At 38.4% G+C, this 13520-nt stretch overlaps 1 protein-coding gene across 1 annotated transcript in view; it reads right to left on the reverse strand.

The window, feature by feature from the left end:
• Tei (irregular chiasm C-roughest protein teiresias) overlaps positions 1–13520 on the reverse strand; it is a 421356-nt gene that overhangs the window by 149630 nt on the left and 258206 nt on the right. The gene's annotated exons all lie outside the window — the stretch shown is intronic.

Consider the following 13520-nt stretch of genomic DNA (forward strand, 5'->3'; position numbering starts at 1 on the left):
GTTATTGGATGAAAACTAAGAAGCGTTGAAAACTATACAAATGTTATCAATTTTTCTCAATAATGTACACGTTCCTTTGTTATTTCTCAAATTTACATTTCAATATGGATAATTTTTCTAAAATAACTGCTTGCAATTAGTTTAACTATAACTATACCATTATTAGGCAATAAAAAGGAGATAAATAAAAGAAAATTAGGAAATAAATTATAAAGTTATCGTAAGTTGACTTAACTCTAAATTATCTTAACACATTTCAGTTTTAATGGTTAAAAAGTCATTTTAATCGTCTGCGTTGAACACGATAAATAACCAGTCTGATATTTTATAAATTATATCCATTTTTATAAAACGATGCAACAACCTAAAAATGTGCTGAAATTTTCCTCAATAAACAATAATACTTTTTTCTTACAATGACAAAAATGTGACTTGCACCACTATTTATTACAGATTTATACTTTCATTACAGATTTTGTCGGCTAAATAAACAGCGAATTTTTAAGACGGAAATTGTGGTTGCATACGCTAAATAGAAAGAGAAGGATAGAATTAGATGTCAGAGCGAATCTATCTTGAGGCCACCGCCGCGTTTGCCCAGGGACAGGAGTGGCAGAAGTCGTTTGCGACTGAAAGGTTTCAGTCACTATCTCCGCGTGCTTCGAGAAAATACGCGAAACCGAGTTCGAAAAATGCGGGACGGGTTCCTCGACCCCCCCCCCCCCCCCGTCTTTTTCACGCGAGCTCGTACGCGTGCAGATTGGATAACAGAGGAAAACAACGAGAAACTCGAGAGCATGAGCAACGAGTTCTTTTTTTTTTTTGAGGGAGCCGCGCATTTGCTGACACTGGGACGCGACACGTAATTTGATAGATAGCAAGACGTTTTAGTAGCCGTTTGTAGAATTAGTCGTCAACGGTTTTATACTAGGACTTGTTAACAGCGTGAGGAAAATAGCGCGGTCCGTTTTTAATACTTCCAGTGTCAAATTAACGATACATCGTTGCTGGCTACGTTTGAGAAAAATTTATTTTAATATTCTTAATAAATGAAATTTGTATGTCCTAGTCTGCTTCTGTATGTACTTTGTAATTGTTAGAACTAATTTTCTAATTTTTTATAGACTACGTTACGAATGTACGGTCATTTTGAAATTGCAAAATCTACCGACTCGTGTTTCGCTGCTCGTTTCTGAATTTTTGAGAAGAAAAGACAGAACCGTTTTACACCGCTTTAATAAATAATCCAAAGTGTACTGAAGGGTCGGTATTAAAAGAGTTAAAAATGCGAATCAAATGATGCAGAGTATTCTTTCAAAGAGCTTGCGAAATATAAATGATTATGGTTTTCTCCGAATTATACGGAGAAGATTGTAATAGTTATTTTTCTTCAGTTTGACTGCTAACAAAATTATTACATATTGAAAGGTTTCTTTTTAATAACTTAAGAATGCTTTAATTTTATAAATAACAAAGTTAACCAGGGGAGAATTGGTATTATAAATTCACACGAGCTATTAATTCGTGTATTGTGGAAAGAATGATTGATTACTTGGAACTCTAATCATCGTATATTGTCATCGTATTGTTTATCGAAGTGTATAGGAACAGTAGTTTCGTACAATAGTGTAAGGCCGGGGCTTACAGCCTTAACGCAAATTGCATAATAATGTAGCATCGCAGAATTCTGTTGTTAGTCAGCCTCGAACATAAGCTCGGGGAAGAGGATTTGAAATGTGTTCACTATAGAAACAAGTTTAGTACAAACTGAAGTGTCCGAAGCCCTCAAACAGGGCTTTAGAATAACGTTTACATCTATACTGTCAATTTAGTGCCTCGGACATTCCTTCAATCTTCACACTTCGACAATACCATAGAAAATCATTCGTTTATCACTTTTATACTCTTCATATGCAGTAAGATGAAAATCGAGAATGGCGTTTCGACTTTGTACCAATATTTTTCTAACTATATAATTTTAATCAATTATATAGTTATGCAAATTATATATTATTTTTTATTTGTATAATTAAGAAAATTATAAATAATTTTAATCAATTCGATGCTTTGTCTCACATTTGTATTTTGTCTCCCGTTTTGATTGAGCTGAGATTATGGTAAGTAATGAATTTCATATTAATCATGAGAATTAAGGAAGAAAAATGTGATATCGCGTGCTTTAATGTTACTATTTAATATGTCAATATATGGAACTTTTCAACAATAAGATTTCTTAAGGAAATTTCGTTAGTGTAGGAGCACATAACAATAATATCGTACAGCTGTACTGCACATAGTGATTCTAAATTATTGTCACAAAACTATATTATGTGGTTAACATGATATAATTAAAAGATTGTATGAAGACAGTGAATACTGTATTTCAAGATTAATAATGAAAATAATGATGATATCTGAACTAGATGTAAATTTTCAAGAAAACTAGATGTAATTTTTCGAATCCAAAATAATGAACAAAAATATTAATAGCTATTTCATTCATTTCACATTTCATTATATTTGGCTACGCATTAATCACGTTTCAAGAATTTCAACGAAAATACAAATATTATATATTCGCATTCTGAAAAAATGACCAGAAGTGCGCCGAGAAAAATTACGTGGTTTGTAAAATTCTTACAAAAGAATATTACGGAAGCGCGTACTCTCTGCACACCCCGGAAGGGAAACCTCATGATCCTTTCTTATCCTCAGGATAATACCATGGGTTTCAGGCTACATCTTTATATTTATAAACCAAAGATAATAAAAGTAATCCCAGCACGAGCTTAAAAGTTCCGACATTTACACAGTAACGCGTGAAGTTATTTAAACGCTTACATTTTTAAAACATACCCAGACAAGCGTCCAAGTTAAACGTTTAAATTCGCATTTAAATGAAAATCTTACGAGCTAAATTAACAAATGTTCTGAGAAGCGACACAATTAGCGAATCACCGCAAAAGTCAAGTTTTTGGTGAAAATGCTTGTAACACAAGGAGTGTACAAAAATTACATTAATATTTATAGAATTCAAGATTGTTGAAAGTTGAAAATTGCAATAAATTTTAACAGGTTAAATGGTGAAAATCTACCCAAAAATCCTGGCAAAGCCAGGTTATATTAATTTGATAGATAAAGAAATGCAAGAAGTTAAAATTGCTAAAAAATTATGATATTTTAATTTTTGTTGTTTCTCTCTTTTCATAAAAATTTAAGCACACACGAAAATGTAGACAGAAATAAATATTTTCTGTCTTTCTTTTCGATTCCAAGAATTGTAGTAAAATTTAGATCACTCGACGATATCGAAATAAAACTAATCCAACTGTTTGTTCAAGTGACAGCATAAACCCCTAAAATCAATGCTCCGAGCTAAGAATGGTCGCCTAACAGTAAGCGTTTCGGTTTAACGGCGACTGTTCCTATTTCGTGAAGGGATTATTCAAAGAATTTCCTACAAACAGTTTCGCGTATTACAGCACCGTCGGGGGCATACAAGCGGCGTCGGCCCGGAACGTTCTTAAACGCGCGATCGTCGTCCACATTGTTAACCGTTACGTCTCCGCCGAAGTCGTTTACCCAACCCCCAATTACCCATCCGCCGAAACAACAATGGCGTGTTGGCCACTCTAAACCGCTTCCGCGACGGTTGTGAAAGCGAGCAAGAGGAGTTAACAGATATAAAGAAGGAAAAGAAACTGACGAAATGGTAGAAATAAGAGCAATCGCGCGACGACTCTGTAATAACCGGGATGACAACGACGACGACAACGGCGACGAGAACGACGACGCGGCGGGGGTAGTGGGGGTGCGGGAAACGAGGGCGGCGAGGAGCCACGGACATCAAACCTACTAATCGGGCAAACGGAACTATGGCTCTGACGGACGACGAGTCGTCCCTTCTCCGACACCCTCCTCCCGCCCCCTGTCCCTGTTCCCTGCCCCACCCCCTCCTGTCCCCGTGTACCAACGGAAACGGCGTTCCTTCGCGTCATTAACGACCCGACCTCGAGCCGGGCGATAGAACCCGCTCGAATCCAGAGAGATCCGTCGACGTGTACACGTGCAACGCGTAACAGGGATTCCTCGGCGAGAGGACGTCGCGTCGGAGCCGATAGCGATTCTAACAGGCGAACGAGCTTCGACCACAGTTTTGAGGCCGCGAGTAATTAACGAACGCTCGAGGACAGTGAAGATTTTACGATCGTCGGGTACTCGTTAAAAACTCTCCTCCGCTCCCCACCTCTCGCGGACCCCGTTTCGGTGACGGCACGCAACGGAACAGAGAGACTGGCGCCTTTCCGCGCGGAATCAAGGCTACTGCCGGCGCCGACTGACCGCTTCATCACGGTCGTTTTGTCGTTCGACAAGGAGGGTTCTCGCTTCGCTGGTTTGAAAAAATCGAAGTATCGGGTTGCCCGGCGCGAAAAAAAAGTTGTCACTCACGACGCTTTCTGCCATCGTTTTACGTTAAACTGTTTGTTACATCGTGTCCTAGTAATTATTTCTCTCCGCGTACTTCATTTCTTTTGTTTCTGAAAATTAGTTTGATTAAATTATACGACTTCACGCACCTCTCGTATCACTTTATCGATCGATCATCCGATCGTAAAAATTTTCGCTTCCATTTCGATTTAATTTATCTTATTCACCGCGAAAGATATTTAATATTTAAAAATTTATATAATAATATTAGCAAAAATCTGAGAAAAATTGAGTATACGAGCCGTGATAGTATCTTATCAGGTATTAATATAAAAGTGTTGCCTATTTTAGTTTTCGAGAAATCTTCAATTTTCCGATTTTTGGGGGGTTTTTCATTTTTGATAATCACAGCTTGCAACTGAAAAATCTGAAAAAATTCTGTAACATCCGGCATGATGTCCAAAATAAGCCATATTTTTTTCAAAATTTTGGAAAGCCGCTAAAGGTGGAAAAATGCCGGAAAACCGCGAAATCTAATTTACCCTGTAACTACCCTCATGGACAAGTTACAGGGTTAAAATTTTGCACAGATGAGTTTTTATTGGTCAGCTATCGAACGGTATATGGCCCATTGAAAAGCCTCTAAGGGCAGCTTTGACCATCTTAATCGGCTATGCCCTTTATCAACACAATCTCACATCCAAGTTCACCATTTAATGTACCGCCCATATTTTTCAGTTTTCAGTAATCACGGCAAAAATTTCAAACATCATCCACATTCTATAATAGATCTTTACGATACGTGATCAATTTCACGTTCGTGTTTGAATTGCGATAAACGATTCGCGCGACGACGAGAGTGGGGAACGTGGAAATACATTTTATTGTTTCATAACAAAAATGAATCGGCGATAGCAGTGTTAACGTTGATTGTCATCGACGATTTCATCGACATAGCCCATAAGAAAACAGCTTTATTTACTGTAATAATGTATATAAACCGGCAAATTCGCTGCGATATTCAGACAGCTGCGAGTTGGTAGTATCTTTTTTCTTTTTTTTTTTTTTAAATTAAGTTTAATTAAAGTCACGAGCAGAGTTCAACAAAATAATGTTGCTCGTTAGTTAATTAAAAACGGTGGATATATGAACGCAATGGAATAACGTGGCGCGAATAAATGTGCCAGACTGCATCGTGACAAGGCAGAATTTATAATTTCAAATTTATTTACGTCAAGAAATATTGGGGCACGTATCCGGTTTAATTCGAAACGCTGGAACTTTGCGAAAATGTAAGAGAGATGGACCAAATAAATCCTGTAACGGTATGTAGAAAATAAATAGGTTCCCGATAAAAATAAAATGCATTTATCTCTCGATCTCTTTTAATTGCATAAATTGCACAATAATGTATTAATATTTAGAACCGTATACAATTGCTACTTATATCTTTTATCTACTAAGCGTTGAATTTTTATAAATCGGAATAACATTTTATCGATTAATAGTCTGTTTTAAGTCTTCAAAAAACTGTCATCGCCCAATTGACTGCGGTCTAAATCTAAACTGGAACATGATACTGTCAGAGGAAATGTGCGCAGCGAGAATAGTAAATTGTAATTTGTTTATGCAGAGGTGTCTTTTTTAACAAGTACCAACTCTAAAACTCACTAGGAAAGACAGGATAATTATGTCAATATTTTTAACCGCTATTCGAGTGTCACTCATGATTATCTGCTATAAGAATCGGACTAAGTGACCTGCAACTCTGACAATCAATCATTAACAGCAGCTCCTTTACTGAACTAATGCAACAAATTTAATCTACGAAGACGAAAATATAAATTCCCTCAAAAAGATCTCTGACTTTTTGAAAAACCATGATAAAACAATTGCAACAATTGAACACGCAATTGCGCAGAACCGGTCGCTGACGACCTTGTGGTCGTATTGTAATTCTTATTTTGAGAATTATGATCCACGCCGCGTTGCTCCCTGTGGATCAGGATGGCGGAAAGACGGATCGCCGTGCGGTGTCGAGGTCACAGAATAAATTGGTGGCCGGAGGAAGAGGAGGTCGGGTCGGATCGAAGAAAGAGGAATGGAGACGAATCGGGCCAAGAGAGAGGACGAATGAATGGGCGTGGATGGAAGAAGAGGAGCGCGAGTGGGAAACAGGGGAGGAAGGAAAAAAAAAAGGGGAGCGAGAGGCTTTTCCTCGCTCCGACTAGCGGATGGCTCCAAGTTATTCACTCGGCTATAATAGTGCGGTGCTGAGACAATGCAAGCTTAATGAAAGCCATCCTCCGTCCTCTTCTGAACCTATCGCTCCCTTCAGCCTCCTCCTCCGTTTCTCCCTCTATCCTCCGGTCTCTTCGTGTCTCGCTGCGCGTCTCGGTGGCTGTTAGTCGATGCCAACGCTAACGCCTGCCGCTACCGACGCGGCTGCAGCCCCGGCGCAGTGGCGTAAACACCAAACAAAGCAAACAATGAGACACAGAAGTGTCCCACAGACCTCGATCGCTTAATGAGAACTTTAAAGCGCCTCCGCAAACTACCAGTCTGTCTGTTTCAGACAGGACCGCCGCTCATGGACTGCCACACCGACGCGTATGTGTCAAGGTGTGCGTCCACCAATGAGCGTAACATGCAACACGATTGTTAAAAGTTTTCGTTCACGGCTCCACGTTTTCTTTCAATGTTTTCGCGCGGATAGTGATACAGGGATGTCCAAATTGAGCGTCGCGTCTTTAAATTCAAATGAAACACAAACTACTTGAGATATTTCGGGTTTTTCTATTTTAATATAAAGGCTGTTGCGTAACATTAATCGCGGCTATAATAATGTCTTCCAGCTCGTTGATTGTTCGTGGTGTGTTAACATCAAATCTAATATCTCGAAAAAGTTTCGCGAAGCGTGCAAAAACAAGCTCAAACAGAATTTTTAGCGCACGATAACTGAAAATTTGAAAAGGTCGTTACGCATAATTTCTCAACACCCTGTAGGTATCGATTAAACGTATAGATAAAATAATTACAGTGATACGCGTCCTAACTAAAATTAATATCAGTACACGTTTGCCAAGTTTCGTCTATTCCGACGAAGGCCATCATTTAAAAAGCTCCATCTCGAATTTGTGTAAAGTCGTAATTACTTCGAAGCGCATCGTCGTAGAAATTTCCAGTTTCACAAAACATCCCCCCCGGCCAAAACAAGCACCAAGGGGATTGTTAATTACAAAATAGAGTAAAATCTTAATTGATCCTCATTAAAACTTGCTTCCTAAAATATCCATAACATGCGCAAGAGTAATTACAGTACTTTCGAACCAAAACAGATACATCGTCCATCCGTATCTCTAATTTCTGCTACCTAAGCGATTTAATACGTATCCACCGCCGAATTTCTTGTTAACGATACGAAAATTTCTACTATGGCGTTCGCTAACTTGTAATCTGATTTCATAATTTTACGAAATTACGATGACCTCATCCTTTCGCGAACATGCACTAACAAACTTTTGCTAGATTCATTATTATGGTTACACCGTACTTTATTTGGTTTCTTTTTTAAGGTTAAGAGACAAATTTATAGAAAATATAATTTTCTAAAATTTCGACTGTACCATTGTATTGGTGATTTGAAATAACTAATTTGGTTTTCCTTCAATGCGGCATAATCGGAGAAAATATATAAATGAAAGAAGAAGAATAAATGTGCATATTATTTTTAAAATACATTCATTTCGGTTTGAATCGATGAATATTTCCAAATTCGATTATCTGAGAGATCAATTATTGGAACGAGTTTGTCTCCATCATTTGGCAAGATTATGTAGCAGTCATGGCACTGCAACGCGTTATTCTGCTCTTGCATTCGGAAGACGGTCAGTCTTTGTTGGTCGCTGAGGTAACGCAGCGTAGTATAATAGACCACGAGTCAGACGATACATTCAAGTATAACTCCCTCAATCATAATCTACAACGACGTCTGGTGTTCGAGGTTTAAAAAGTATACAATTTTCTTTTCATAACATGGATTTAAACCCTTTACCGTCTGGCAGCCTATAAATCGGTTCGCCCCCCCCCCCCCCGATCGGTAGCCTGTGAATCAGTTGTCACAGTAACCATTAATTTTTTATTTATTATTAAGATAAATGTGTTAAATTGTACCACCGCAAGCTTCAATATCATTATATAACTTTTTAAATATTAAATATCTTTTGCGATTAATAAAATAAATAAAATCAAAATAGTAACGTCGAACTAAATTTTTACGAGCAAATGACCGGTCGGCAAAGAGTTGTTAACATTATATACTTGAAGCAGACAATTTTCTTTCGTCTTACAATTTTCTCCATCGCGTATAGACTCGTGGAACCACGCAGGATAGCAATCGCCGTTACCGAAGACCTTAGGTATTTGGCCGCGTCGAGCTCTCGTTTGCCCGGTGCCCGATAAATCGTACGTCTGGGACTCGTTCGACGCGAAATTCCTGCTCTATTTCCCTGGCCGGTCCGCGGCAATTCCCTTCACGCCCGTCATGAATTAACGCGAGAGACAGAGAGAGCGCGCGCGCGCGGCAGATTTTTGCACGCCGCACGACATAAGGAGGCGGGCCTCGGTCCCGGGGCGGTGAAAAAGAGTCTCTTCCTCAAAGGAAATTCTTCCTCCCGATCAAGCCGGGCACGCTCGTAAACCTTACACGGACCGTTAAGCAGACCTATACACACCGGCGAATGGAGAAATAAAAAGAGGTGGCATCGCGAGACATGGCGCAACTCCCCCCCTCCCCCTAACCACCCACTATCCACACCCAGCTATGTGCTCCCAACGCCATCGCCGCTATCGTTACGCGAGCTAGAAACGAACCTACGAATTCGACCGCGCGGCTGCGCTAGACGCTTGTAATTTCTATCTCGAGAGATAGCTTTTTTTCCCCACCCGTCGACCGTTTCCCAGTCAAAGGAAATTCCTCTGATCTCAAATATCTTTTTTTTCCTTGTTTCCTTTTTTTGCGGATCGATCAAGGGAAAAGGATACACGCAAAGCTGGGGGGGGGACGCGAAACGAATCGCGTGTGGCCAGCGTTACGATTCTCGGGATCCCGGGACCAGTCGATACCGATGCCGGAAGCTATGGATTGATTGTGCGATTGTAAATAGTAATCTGTCTGGCACACCACGCTAGCTTTCGGTTTTCCGTTAGCGGTTGCTAAACTGCTCAATGTTGTTTCGCGTTTTGTCCTTACTTCTTCTTTTTTATCCTGGCATTCGGGGCTTCGCTCGAAACTTTTTTAGCTGAACGCTTCTAGTCATTCCTAGTCTTGCGATTTTGAAGATATATGTCTGATATAATTGACTGAGTGATCTATGAATTTTTCGTACTATCGGTAAGAGTTTCTATTTCCTGTTCGTATATGTAGTATAGTAGATATTAACGCTTTCATTGTTCAATTCCAAATTGCTAAGATTCAGATGATCTGATTTAATTATTAAGTTTAATATTCGATTATAATCTTCGACTATAGTTTTAGTTAATTGTAATATTATCTCAATCTCTTAGGCACGGCTGGATTTTGCACAAATAAAGTTTTTCATAACTAAATTACCATTTTTCTTAATATATATTTTCTCCCGTATAGCTATATATTATATATAGTATTAATTACGTATATTCTTTTCTTCATGTATTGTATATACACACTATCACTTTAATCGTTTGCTTTAATAATTAATAAAACAATTGATTAAAACTTGAAACGTTCACGAAAGCCACTATAGTGGCGCGTCGTGCCTGAGAGGTTAATCTTAACAATCTTAAGATTATCTGATGATAATAGTATAGTAGGTCTTTGATTTTTACTTGAAGAACAATTGCTATATTTCAATATGCAGCCAACTAGATAATGATTAATTTTGATTTGAAACATTTTTTTGTAAAAATGAAATAGCTTGAAAAATCGTTGCGACTGTTACGTGTCACACCCTGTATATTTCAATTTGAACTGTGGGTAGTCCTGGTATTGGACTCCGGCTCTGATATACGGATAGAAAAGGAAAGGAATCGTTTCGTCCTAGGCCCGCTGGAGGACTCGTCAGTAAGGCTATGTAGCCGGCTCTGCCTTAGATGCAGGAATATTGGTAGGGCGGTTTCGGCGGTACACGTACAAACAGGGATGGCGTCGTGTTACAGAATCCATCTGCCAGCGATTGTCGGTGGTGGTCGCCGCAGAAGGTTAATGGACTTACACTTATTGGCTTTTGTGACTTCCGTGTAAGTCGGAATTGTAAACCAGGCGAGAAGTTAAAGTTTTTATAGAATTACGCGCGGCAGGTCATGGTAAGAGTTTTTATGGGAAACATGGATTACATCGGTGGCACGCAACGGTTACCTCGTAACCAACTTTAAGTTCTAGTTTATTGGATCAGTGGTGACCGTGTGCAGGAAGACTAAGCCTCTGGAACGCGTACTTGCGAACAAAGGTCGCGCGACTGTTACCGCTCGGATTGTTTGCGGAATCGCAGAACTGTCCCCTCGCGCCCACGGTTCAACGAAATTTATCGCGAACGACTCGTTCGGCGAACATCACGGGGTCCCGCTTCGTATGAAAATGTAAGGATTTGCGCGCGGATCAGCGAGCGGCGTGGGTCGAGGTCAACCTGTACCGAAGGCAACTTTATGGCAGCGATATCAGCATGGATATACATCTACGCGAAGATACACGGAATATGTGGTTACTGCCTCAAACTTTATGACGGATTAAAATAGTAATGCCGCGGAGCAAATATTATAACGCCTTGATTAGATGGAGGGCAGCCGTGGCTGTAATATAGCATTCACTTTTTGGTAAACAGAGTTCATATAGTAGAACAATATGTACGCTTGTGCTGTTGCATGAACTCATAGAAATAGGGAAGTAATATTTTCGTTGAACGTGTAATTGAATTTTTTAGCCTCTACGAAAGTAACATTAATCAATTCTTCAATCTTTCAACGTTCGCTATTGTTCGAGTATTTCTATACTATTTTCTTCAATATACAAGATGTTTCGAAAATTGCACATTATAGTTAAAAGACACAAGGTGACTCTCATATTTTGATAAAAAAAAAGGAGATGGTAATAAATTAATTGCTTTTGTATAACAAACAATTTTCGCTCGAAACATATTTGTATAGAGCATGTAGCTCACAAGATTAGTTAAGGTGAAAGGGTTAAAAAAGCTCGCCCTATATATTACGCTATAATATCATGTAACAAATTAACAAATGAAATAAATCATACCCAAACGCGACGCTTATATATATACGATAATAATTCAATTGAATTATTGAGAATACCATTTACGTTTAATAATACCTATTTGCGTATAGACAGGTGTGATACAAAATTTTGTAACAATGTTTAAGGTCCCGAAGGAAATGTCGAAATCACAGGACGCCTGAGTGAAACAAGATACGGCGGGACTGGAAGTACTTCAACGGGATGTATCCTGAAAATGTAAGTGACTTCGAGCAAGTAGTAAATCGTAATCGAAAGTTCATGCAGTTTCTTGGTTCTAACTTTGTTGTTATCCTCTAGGGTATTACCCGCTACACGACACGATAGTCCTGCAACCTGGCTAAACATTCTCCTACCTCGTAACGTAATTACCAAGTGTCAAGTGAGCTTCATAAAGCTTCTATTAATCTTCTTCAAGCACGTTGTAAGACCGAGCACATGAAGCACGCGGAAATGTTTTTCCATATCGTACGAGCTAGGCATAATTAATTCCGTCATCATTGATCTAACAATTTAAATTTATTTTCTTGTCGAATGTTACGATTTCTACGTTGGCTATACGCAAATATGTAAAAGATAGAATTTTGTATGAGGAGCTAAAAATTCATATTTGCGAAAGCGTAGAGGTTAGGAAATTTTGTTATTATTCGACATTCGAATGGCAGAATATTTTTACAAAAATAGAAGTGACTAATGGTTAAGATTGTTTACAATTTTATTTAGCAATTCTTGAACAATTCGTTAGCAATTCTTTAACAATTCTTTAGCAATTCTTTAGCAATTTAAAAGTCAAATAACAATATTAATGCTAGGTCAAAATGGCCCCTTGCTCGAGTATTAAAAGACGCTCGACTATTAAATGGATCACATCATTCTAGAGAGCACTATGAGAATCATTCGATATCATTGGATCTGCATATTTATGCTTGATTGACAACCGAACCATCGATAAGCGAGGAACACCGCTTATATTACAGAGATGATCGCTTTCATCGGAAATCAATTGTTAGGAGTACAAGTCAACGACTTACGAGCAATGTAAGCGCTGCTGTTTGACTATGTATAGAGACTCGTACTAGTAATTTTGGTGCGCAGTAAAGGGGAGCTATAAGGGTCTGTCTATGTGTTGCCCGTTCCTATTGCAATTGATATTGTCCAGTAATTTCATCTTTCATGGCTGATTGTATGGAGCTCGAGACTACTCGGTGGTTACGTGGTCAAGGTTATGGTGACACCATCCTATGACACGACGAAGATAGATACTAGATATATAACAGTAGATATAATATATAATATATAAGACAATAGGTATAATAAATAGATATAATATAAAATACAGCCTTTTTTCGCATTCGTATCACAGATAGACCGGTATTTATGTGCAAATGGAAATAAAATAGCAAATTCCATTTTCTTTAAAAATTTCAATAAGCTAAAAATAGCACATTGACATTTTTAATTCTATCAATCAGGTAATGATATTAACTCTTTGCGTTCGAGTGGTAACTCTGAGGCACCGCTAAAATTGTTACAGCAAGTTTCCAGATAATTTTTATATTATGAAAAATTAGTAGTTATTAAAAAAGTTATTATTAAAAGTACAACTGTTGTTGCACGTGTTACTAGATTCAATTTCATATGCGTAAAATACATTTTGTCATATAAAATGGAAATGCTATATGTCAGAAAAGTAATTTTAGAATTACAGTTAAAATGGCTGCGAGTGCAAAGGGTTAAATCATAACTATTCCATTTTAAAATGCATGTACATACAATCCGCAATCTACTCGTAAACTTTGTCGTCAATGAC

This window comes from Augochlora pura, chromosome 7, assembly GCF_028453695.1.
Source record: "Augochlora pura isolate Apur16 chromosome 7, APUR_v2.2.1, whole genome shotgun sequence".
In the NCBI taxonomy this organism is placed as follows: Eukaryota; Metazoa; Arthropoda; class Insecta; order Hymenoptera; family Halictidae; genus Augochlora; species Augochlora pura.